The sequence below is a fragment of the Suncus etruscus genome, chromosome X, assembly GCF_024139225.1.
Source record: "Suncus etruscus isolate mSunEtr1 chromosome X, mSunEtr1.pri.cur, whole genome shotgun sequence".
Classification (NCBI taxonomy): domain Eukaryota; kingdom Metazoa; phylum Chordata; class Mammalia; order Eulipotyphla; family Soricidae; genus Suncus; species Suncus etruscus.
This window is the reverse complement of record NC_064868.1, coordinates 38,615,318-38,625,955: the sequence shown is the minus strand read 5'-3', so window position 1 is coordinate 38,625,955 and position 10,638 is coordinate 38,615,318.

The window sequence follows — 10,638 nt, the reverse complement described above, 5'->3', positions numbered from 1 at the left end:
AAAAGAGCTTCAGGGATTCAGAAAAGCTTCACAATCAAAGCAGATCCGCTCAAGTACTCACTGTCACCAAGGGCACAGCAGCAGGGAAGCACCTCCAAAGGCAAAGGAATCAGCTCTTTGCCTGTCGAGCACCACAGCTAGTCCTTACTCAATCAGTCTTTATTAGCGTCTCAGCCTGTGCAGCTCCAGGAGGCAGTTATTTAAGTGGGGCCTTCCTAGCACTCTCAGGAATGCTTAAGGCAATCAGAGAACAGACTCCAGCAGAGCCAACAGATCCCTTCAAGATCTTAGAGTCATCAAGGGCACAGTAGGGAAGATCCTCCACAAACAAAGGTATCCACTCTCCACCTGGCGACAGGCTCATCCACTCCTGACTCACTTGGTCTTTCTTGGCCTCTGGGCCTGTGCAGCTCCATGAGGCAGTAAATGGACGGGGGGTATCCTAGCCCTGTGAGGAAAGTTTAGATATTTAGAATTTTAAAATGGAGTTTAGAATTTTTGAATAGAATTTAGAATTTTTGAATTTAGAGGTTATGGCTCTAAAATAGAATTACAGTTTCAGACGTTTGATGTCTTTCCACTGAGATTTTAATTTCAGCTGCTGTGTCATTCTACCCTAACATTTCATTACAGAGTATCATTATATCTTCCTTGTCTTCTCTCATTCTTGCTTTCTTCTTTCTTTGAGTTCTATGATCATCCGCCATAGCAATACATGAAACTCCTTGCAGGAAAGCATATTAGTGGTCGGTTATTCTGAAATTCTGGGTCAACAGAGGTGCCATCTTCATACTCCATGTATGCTTTTCTCCTGTCTTGTTTCCCAATGAAGACGATTGTAGTGTGGCTTTTGATGCATATCCTGGTGGGTTTCGTGGGTCAGAAGATGCAATAAGCAGGCGGGATGCAGAGGCTTTGTAAGGCCCCAAGTAGGACATTGTACTGCCTTGTGACAAGGACATCCTACTAGGCTAGAGGACATTGATGGGCTGTAGTTTGAACATTGATGGGATCAAGTCCTCTGGAGTTATTCTCAGGAATCTTCCGCAGGAATTAGGATTCCCTTTAGATATTTAGATTTGGAATATTGCAATAGAATTTAGAATAATAGGATTTAGTGTTTTAGAAAAATTTAGAATTTTAAATAGAACTTAGGATTTGAGAATAGAACCTTGAATTTTTGAAATGTAGAATATTAGAATACATTAAGGTATATTACAATGTAGAATTTTGAATTTTAGAATGGAAATTAGAATTGGAGGATACAACCTAGAATTACTGTATTTAAGATTTTTACAATAGAATTAAAACTTTTACAAATATAGAATTATAAAATGGAATTTAGAATTTTAGAATGTAAAATTTCGAATGTTAGAATAGAATTTATCACCTTAGAACACAATCTGACGTAGAGAAAGAAGTTAGAGTTTTAGAATAGAATATAGAATGTTAGAATAGAACTTCGAATTTTTAAAATTTAGAATATTAGAATAGATTTGGAATATGAGAATATATGAGAATATAGAATTTCAAATTTTCAATGGAATCATCTCTCTGCCTGGCGACCCCCACAGCCAGTACTTACTCACTCGGGCTTTCTTGGCTTCTCTACCTGAGCAGCTCTAGGAAGTAGTTCTTTTAGGGATGCCCTTCCTAGCCCTCTGAGGAGAACTTCATGGATTCCAAAAAGATACACGAGCAAAGCCAACAGGTCCTTTCAAGTTCTCCCAGGCATCAAGGGTATGCCTGGGAAGATCCTCCACAGACAGAGCAAATATCTCTCTGGCTGGTGATGCTCACAGCCAGTATGTACCCTCAGTGACCTTCGTTGTTTCTTGGCCTAAGCAGTCTGGGACTCAGTTATTTAAGTGGGGCCTTTGTAGTGCTCTGAGGAATGCTTAAGGCAATCAGAAAACAGACACAAGCAGAGCCAACAGATCCCTTCAAGGTCTCAGAGTCATCAAGTGCACAGCAGGGAAGATCCTGCACAAACAAAGGTATCAGCTCTCCATCTGGCAACACGCTCATCCACACCTGACTCACTTAGTCTTTCTTGGCCTCTTGACCTATGCAGCTCCAGGAGACAGTATTTTGTGTGGGGCTCTCCTGACCCTTGGAGGAGTGTTTAGATATTTAGAATTTTAGAATGGAATTTAGTATTTTAGAGTAGAATTTAGTATTTTAGAACTTAGAGTTATGGTCTAAAATAGAATTAAAATTTTAGGCATTTGATGTCTTTACACTGAGTTTTAAATTTCCACTGCTGTGTCATTCTGCCCTATCATTTCAGTATACAGTGTCATCATTTCTCTTTTGTGTTCTCTCATTCTTGATTTCTTCCTTCTTTGAGTTCTCTGATCATCCTTTATAGCAATACTTAAAACTCCTTGCAAGAGAGCATAACTATGGGAACGGTAATTTCTGAATTTCTTGTCAACAGAGGTGCCATCTTCGTACTCCATGCATGGTGTTATGCTGTCTTGTTTCCCTATGAACACGCTTATACTGGGGATTTTGATGCATATCCTGGTGGGGTTCGTGGGCCAGAAGATGTAATAAAAAGTCGGGATGCAGAGGCTTTGAAAGGCCCCAAGTAAAACATTGTACAGCCTTGTGACAGGACCTCCTACTGGGCCAGGCAACATTGAGGGGCTGAAATTCGAACAATGATGGGATCAAGTTCTCTGGAGTTATCCTCAGTAATCTCCCGCAGGAATTAGGATTCCCTTGAGATATTTAAAATATGGAATTTTAGAAGAAAATTTAGAATTTAGTGTTATCAAAATAATTTAGAATTTTGAATAGAATTTAGAATTTTAGAAGAGAACTTCAAATTTTGAAATATAGAATATTAGAATAGATTAAGGATTATTAAAATGTAGAATTTCGAATTTAAATGGAATTTAGAATTGTAAGATAGAATGTAGAATTACTGTCGTTAAGCTTCTTAAAATAAAATTAAAACTTTTACACATTTAGAATTCTAAACTGGAATTTACAATTTTAGCTTGTAGAATTTCGAATGTTAGAATAGAATTTAGCACTTTAAACAGAATCTGAAGTAGAGAAAGAAGATAGACTTTTAGAATACACTATAGAATGTTAGAATCAAACTTCGAATTTTTAAAATTTAGAATGTTAGAATAGATTTTGCAATATAAGAAAATATTGGAACATAGAATTTGGAATTTTTGAATGGAATCGTTTCTCTGCCTGGCGACCCCCTCAGCCAGTACTGACTCACTGGGACTTTCTTGGCTTCTCTACCTGAGCAGCTCTACGAAGCAGTTTATGGGGGTTCCTTTCCTAGCCCTCTGAGGAGAAGTTCAGGTATTTGGAAAAGATACACAAGCAAAGCCAACAGGTCCCTTCAAGTTCTCACAAGCATCACGGGCACGGCTGGGAAGATCCTCCAAAGACAGGGCAAACATCTCTCTGCCTGGTGACACAGCCAGTCCTTACTCACGCTGACATTTGTGGCTTCTTGGTCTAAGCAGCTCCAGGACGCAATTATTTTGGGGTGCCTTTCCAGGCACTCTGAGGGGAGTTTCAGGCATTCAGGCAAGAGTTGCATGCAAAGCCATCTTTTCCCTTCAAGTTCTCACAGGCAAAATAAGGGCACAGCAACAGGCAGACCTCTACAGACAGAGGAATCAGCTCTCTGCCTGTTGACACCCACAACCAGTCCTTACTCACTCGGGCTTTTGTAGCTCCTCAGCCTGAGCAGATCCAAGACGCTGTTCTTTTGGGGTGCCCTTTCTAGCCCTCTGAAACGAGCTTCAGGAATACAGAAAAGAGTGACAATCAAACCGAGCAGGTCCCTTCACGTTGTTACAGTCATCAAGGGCAGAGCCTCCACAGACAGAGAAATCAGCTCTTTGCCTGTCGAGCCTCACAACCTGTCCTTCATCACTCAGTTTTTCTTGGCTTCTGCCTGTGCAGCTCCAGGAGGCAGTGTTTAAGTGGGGCCTGTGTAGCGCACTCTGGAATGCTTAAGTCAATCAGAAAACAGACTCAAGCAAAGCCAAATGTTATCATAGTCCTCAAGGGCACAGCAGAAATGACCTTCACAAAGTTATCAGCTCTCTGACTAGAGACACCCTCAGCCACTCCTGATTCATTTGGTCTTTCATGGCTACTAGGCCTGTGAAGCTCCAGGAGGCAGTATTTAGGGGGCAGGGGGCATTCCTAGCCCTGTGAGGAGAGTTTAGATATTTAGAATTTTAGAGTGGAATTTTAAATTTTAGAATAAACGTTAGAATTTTAAAATGAAATTTAGAATTTTAAAATAGGATTTCAAATTTTAGAATTTCGATTTTATGGCTTTAGAATAGTTCTAAACTGTTAAAATTTTGATGTTTTTCCACGTATTTTTTATTTCAAATGCTGTGTGTTTCTGCCTATTATTTCAGTATGGAGTTTCATCATTTCTTGATTGTGTTCTCTCATTCTTTTTTTTTTTAGTTCCATGCACATGCTTACTAGTTTAAGTTAACCTCAAAAGTTTTAGTGGGTTGTTTTTCTTAAGGATTGGAGTCAAGGGAAAATAGTAAAAAATGGTGTTAGAGTGGCATTTGTTTGCATAGGCCCACCAAAATATAAGGGACATGGAAAGAAAAATTATGGTCTAAATACAAGAAGACCCTACCCCTGAAGTTTCCCGGCACAGGACTGACTCTAGGCTCCAGGCAAACTAGTTTGTCCAATTCAAGTCATTGTCTGTAGTGGCAATACACCTTCATTCCTCACATAGTCTCTGTTGTTGGTATCATGTTTCTGTATTAAAGGTCCTGGAGTCTGCATAATCCATATTGCAGTCAGGATGGTGCAGAGCATCCTCTCGTTTCACCTCACACTTAAGGGGCACTAGAGAGAACCATGTCCTGTAGAGCAGGTCATTGTTGTTGTCAAGTTTTCTCAGTGTAAACGGAAGTCTCTTTTTAGGAGGTCGATGTCAGACCCTTGGTAGTGTCTTTCCTGGTAGAGGACTGTTTCCTCTTCTTCTCAGTGTAAACGGAAGTCTCTTTTTAGGAAGTCGATGTCAGACCCTTGGTAGTGTCTTTCCTGGTAGAGGACTGCTTCCTCTTCTTCTCAGTGTAAACGGAAGTCTCTTTTTAGGAGGTCGATGTCAGACCCTTGGTAGTGTCTTTCCTGGTAGAGGACTGCTTCCTCTTCTTCTCAGTGTAAACGGAAGTCTCTTTTTAGGAGGTCTATGTCAGACCCTTGGTAGTGTCTTTCCTGGTAGAGGACTGCTTCCAGCTGTTGCTATAAAAGAACCTTGGATGTTTCGTAGATAGCTTGCCTGGTTCTGGCGTGAATGGAGGATGCCCATTCTTCTGAGGCCTGTGCCAGGGCATTATATCAATGATCAGGGTGTAAGGTACATTGTACTGAGATTTATTAGATAAGAACTTATCTGTAGGTATAGTGTTTTCCTATTTTAATGTGTCTATGCAAAGAAGGATCAATGCCATGAAGCGTTATTGGTGCATCTGGAGGCAATAGGAACAAGACCAGCAATTTCCATGACATAGTTCAATCATAGGCATTAAACTGAGGGACAGTTCCACCAACAATCCTTATTGAACAGCTTACAAAGAAAAGAAAAGATGAAAAGTGGATAGAAACACCATGGTAGAAGAATATAGAGAGAGTTACAGCCGTTAAAGAAAATATACATAAAATATTCAAAAGATATATGTGTGCAATTTATGTCCTTCTAAATAGTTCTGGGATTGTTAGATCCACTGTATGTCTTTGGTCTGAGATTAGAACTGTGTATTATTGAAGTTAAGAAGGGTAAATCGGGGGTACTGATGGTTGGGAGGAGAATACATTCACGCGTGTTCTCTCATTCTTGATCTCTTCTTTCTTTAAGTTCTATTTGCATCCTCCATAGCAATACATGAAACTCCTTGCAGGAGAGCAGAACTTTATGCTCGGTGATTTCTGAACTTCTTGGTCAACAGTGGTGCCCTCTTCATTCTCCATGCATGCTTTGCTTCGTTGTGTTTCCCAATGGACAAGCTTGTAGTGTGGCTTTTGTTGCATATCATGGTGGGGTTCGTGGGCCAAAGATGCAATAAAAAGGCCTGATGAGGAGGCTTTGAAAGGCCCCAAGTTGGACATTGTTCAGCCTTGTGTCTGGGACCTCCTACTTGCCCAGTGAACAATGATGGGCTGAAGTTCGAACATTGATGGGATCAGGTACTCCGGAGTTATCCTCAGGAATCTCCCGCAGGAATTAGGATTCCCTGTAGACATTTAGAATTAGGAATTTTAGAATAGAATTTAGAATTTAGTCTTTTAGAATAGAATTAAAAATTTTAGAATAGAATTAAGAAATTTAGACTAGACACATTAGCATGAGCAGCTCCAAGCGCTGTTTATTGGGGTGAACATCCTAGCTTCTGAAAAGAGCTTCAGGGATTCAGAAAAGCTTCACAATCAAAGCAGATCCGCTCAAGTACTCACTGTCACCAAGGGCACAGCAGCAGGGAAGCACCTCCACAGGCAAAGGAATCAGCTCTTTGCCTGTCGAGCACCACAGCTAGTCCTTACTCACTCAGTCTTTATTAGCGTCTCAGTCTGTGCAGCTCCAGGAGGCAGTTATTTAAGTGGGGCCTTCCTAGCACTCAGGAATGCTTAAGGCAATCAGAGAACAGACTCCAGCAGAGCCAGCAGATCCCTTCAAGATCTTAGAGTCATCAAGGGCACAGTAGGGAAGATCCTCCACAAACAAAGGTATCCACTCTCCACCTGGCGACAGGCTCATCCACTCCTGACTCACTTGGTCTTTCTTGGCCTCTGGGCCTGTGCAGCTCCATGAGGTAGTAAATTGAGGGGGGGAATCCTAGCCCTGTGAGGAGAGTTTAGATATATAGAATTTTAGAATGGCGTTTAGAATTTTTGAATAGAATTTAGAATTTTTGAACCTAGAGTTTATGGTTCTAAAATAGAATTACAATTTTAGACGTTTGATGTCTTTCCACTGAGTTTTTAATATCAACTGCTGTGTCATTCTGCCGTATTATTTCAGTACGGAGTATCGTTATTTCTTCCTTGTCTTCTCTCATTCTTGCTTTCTTCTTTCTTTGAGTTCTGTGATCATCCGCCATAGCAATACATGAAACTCCTTGCAGGACAGCATAAATTTGTGGCCGGTTATTTCTGAAATTCTGGGTCAACAGAGGTGCCATTTTCATGCTCCATGTATGCTTTTCTCCTGTCTTGTTTCTCAATGAAGATGCTTGTAGTGTGGCTTTTGATGCATATCCTTTTGGGTTTCATGGGTCCGAAGATGCAATAAACAGGCAGAATGCGGAGGCTTTGTAAGGCCCCAAGTAGGACATTGTACTGCCTTGTGACAAGGACATCCTACTTGGCTAGCGAAAATTGATTGGCTGTAGTTTGAACATTTATGGGATCAAGTCCTCTGGAATTATTCCTAGGAATCTTCCGCAGGAATTAGGATTCCCTTTAGATATTTAAATTTGGAATATTGCAATAAAATTTAGAAAAATAGGATTTAGTGTTTTAGAAAAATTTAGAATTTTGAATAGAACTTAGAATTTGAGAATAGAACTTTGAATTTTTGAAATGTAGAATACTAGAATACATTAAGGTATATTACAATGTAGAATTTCGAATTTTAGAATGGAAATTAGAATTGGAGGATACAACCTAGAATTACTGTATTTAAGATTTTTACAATAGATTTAAAGCTTTTAAAAATATAGAATTATAAAATGGAATTTAGAATTTTAGAATGTAAAATTTCGAATGTTAGAATAAAACTTACCACCTTAGAACACAATCTGACTTAGAGAAAGAAGTTAGAGTTTTAGAATAGAATATAGAATGTTAGAATAGGACTTCGAATTTTTAAAATTTAGAATATTAGAATAGATTTGGAATATGAGAATATATGAGAATATAGAATTTCAAATTTTCAATGGAATCATCTCTCTGCCTGGCGACCCCCACAGCCAGTACTTACTCACTTGGGCTTTCTTGGCTTCTCTACCTGAGCAGCTCTAGGAAGCAGTTCTTTTAGGGATGCCCTTCCTAGCCCTCTGAGGAGAACCTCAGGGATTCCGAAAAGATACACAAGCAAAGCCAACAGGTCCTTTCAAGTTCTCCCAGGCATCAAGCGTATGCCTGGGAAGATCCTGCACAGACAGAGCAAATATCTCTCTGGCTGGTGATGCTCACAGCCAGTATGTACCCTCGGTGACCTTCGTTGTTTCTTGGCCTAAGCAGTCTGGGACTCAGTTATTTAAGTGGGGCCTTTGTAGTGCTCTGAGGAATGCTTAAGGCAATCAGAAAACAGACACAAGCAGAGCCAACAGATCCCTTCAAGTTCTCAGCATCATCAAGAGCACAGCAGGAAAGATCCTCCAAAGGTATCAGCTCTCCATCTGGCAACACGCTCATCCACACCTGACTCACTTAGTCTTTCTTGGTCTCTTGATCTATGCAGCTCCAGGAGGCAGTATTTTTTGTGGGGCTTTCCTGACCCTTGGAGGAGTGTTTAGATATTTAGAATTTTAGAATGGAATTTAGAATTTTAGAGGAGAATTTAGTATTTTAGAACTTAGAGTTATCGTCTAGAATAGAATTAAAATTTTAGACATTTGATGTCTTTCCACTGAGTTTTAAATTTCCACTGCTGTGTCATTCTGCCCTATCATTTCAGTACACAGTGTCATTATTTCTCTTGTGTTCGCTCATTCTTGATTTCTTCTTTCTTTGAGTTCTCTGATCATCCTTTATAGCAATACTTAAAATTCCTTGCAAGAGAGCATAACTTTTGGCAAGCGATTATTGAGGTTCTGAAAGAACTTAGAATTTCAGTGTAAAATATATAATTTTAGAATAGAATTTATTATATTAGAATTTAGAATTTAAAATGGAATATAGAATTAAGAATTGTAGAATTTAGAATTTAGAATATAGGATTTTCGAACTTAAAATATTGAATTTAGAAATTTAGTATTTAGAATTTTAGAATTTACTTTTTAGAACATAGAATTTAGAATTTTAGAATTTAGAATTTAATATTTTAGAATTTAGAACAGAGAGGGCCCGAAGAGATAGCACAGTGGCGTTTGCCTTGCAAGCAGCCAATCCAGTACCAAATGTGGTTGGTTCGAATCCCGGTGTCCCATATGGTCCCCCGTGCCTGCCAGGATTTGTTCCTGAGCAGACAGCCAGGAGTAACCTCTGGGCACCGCCGGGTGTGGCCCAAAAACCAAAAAAAAATTTAAAACATAGAATTTAGAATTTAGAATTTTTGAATTTAGAATTTAGAGTATCGAATTTTAGAATTTAGAATTTAAAATTTTAGAATTTAGAAATTGGAATATTAGAATTTAGAATTTAGAATATAGAATTTCCGAATTTAGAAATTAGAATATTTGAATTTAGAATTTAGAATATAGAATTTTAGAATTTAAAATTTAGAATTTTAGAATTTAGAATCTAGAATATAGAATTTTAGAATTTAGAATTTAGAATAAAAAATTTAGAATAAAATCTAGAATAGTAAGATTTGTGTAATTTTGAGTCAAAATTAGAATTTCCGTCAAAAATTTCGAATTTCAGCGTAAAAGATATAATTTTAAAATAGAATTTAGGATGTTAGAATTTAGAATTTTTTGAGTATCCAGGCGTTGGAGAGATAGCAGGAGGGAAAGATTTTGCCTTGCATGCAGAAGAAATATGGTTGGAAAAGCAGCCCTATGGTCCCCTGAGCTTGAAAGGGATGTCTTCTGAGCATAGATCCAAAAGTAACCTCTGAACAAGCCAGGTGTGACTCAGAAATTAAAATCAAATACTAAAAAAGGAGTATTCCTTAATTTAGATTAGAATTTTTAAAATTGAGAAATTTAGATGATTCTATAAAGATTGAGGATTTTAGAGTAGAATTTGAAACTGAGAATAGAATGTATAATTATTTTATATAGAATTTTAGAATAAAATGTAGAATTTTAGAATTTAGTACTTTAGAATTTAGAATTTTGAAATGTAGAACCTAGAATTTTAGAATAGAAGTTAGAATTTCAGAATAGAATATTGAATTTTATTATAGAATATAGAATTTTAGAATATAGAATTCTAAGTTTTAGAATTTAGAATGGAGTTTAGAATTCTAGAATTTAGAATTTTAGACTTTAGAATTTAGAATAGTATTTAGAATTTTGGAATTTAATTTAGAATTTTAGAATAGATTTTAGAAATTCAAAATAAAGTACTGAAATTTAATATAGAACATAGTATTTTAGATTTCAAAATATAGAATTATAAATGGAATTTAGAATTTTAGAATACAGAATTTAGAAGTTTAGAATTTAGAATTTTAGAATTTAGAATTTTAGAATATAGAATTTAGAACACAGAATTTAGAATTTTGAAATTTAGAAATTATATTTTAGTATTTAGAATTTGAAATTCAAAATTTAGATTTTAAAATATTAGAATAAAATGTCTAATATTTGGTTTTGATTATTTAGCGTTGTGATTAGAATTTTTGAAAAGAATTAATAATTTCGGTGTAAAATATATAATTTTAGAATAGTATTTATGATATTAGAATTTAGAATTTAATATGGAATTTAGAGTTTAGAATTTTAGAAT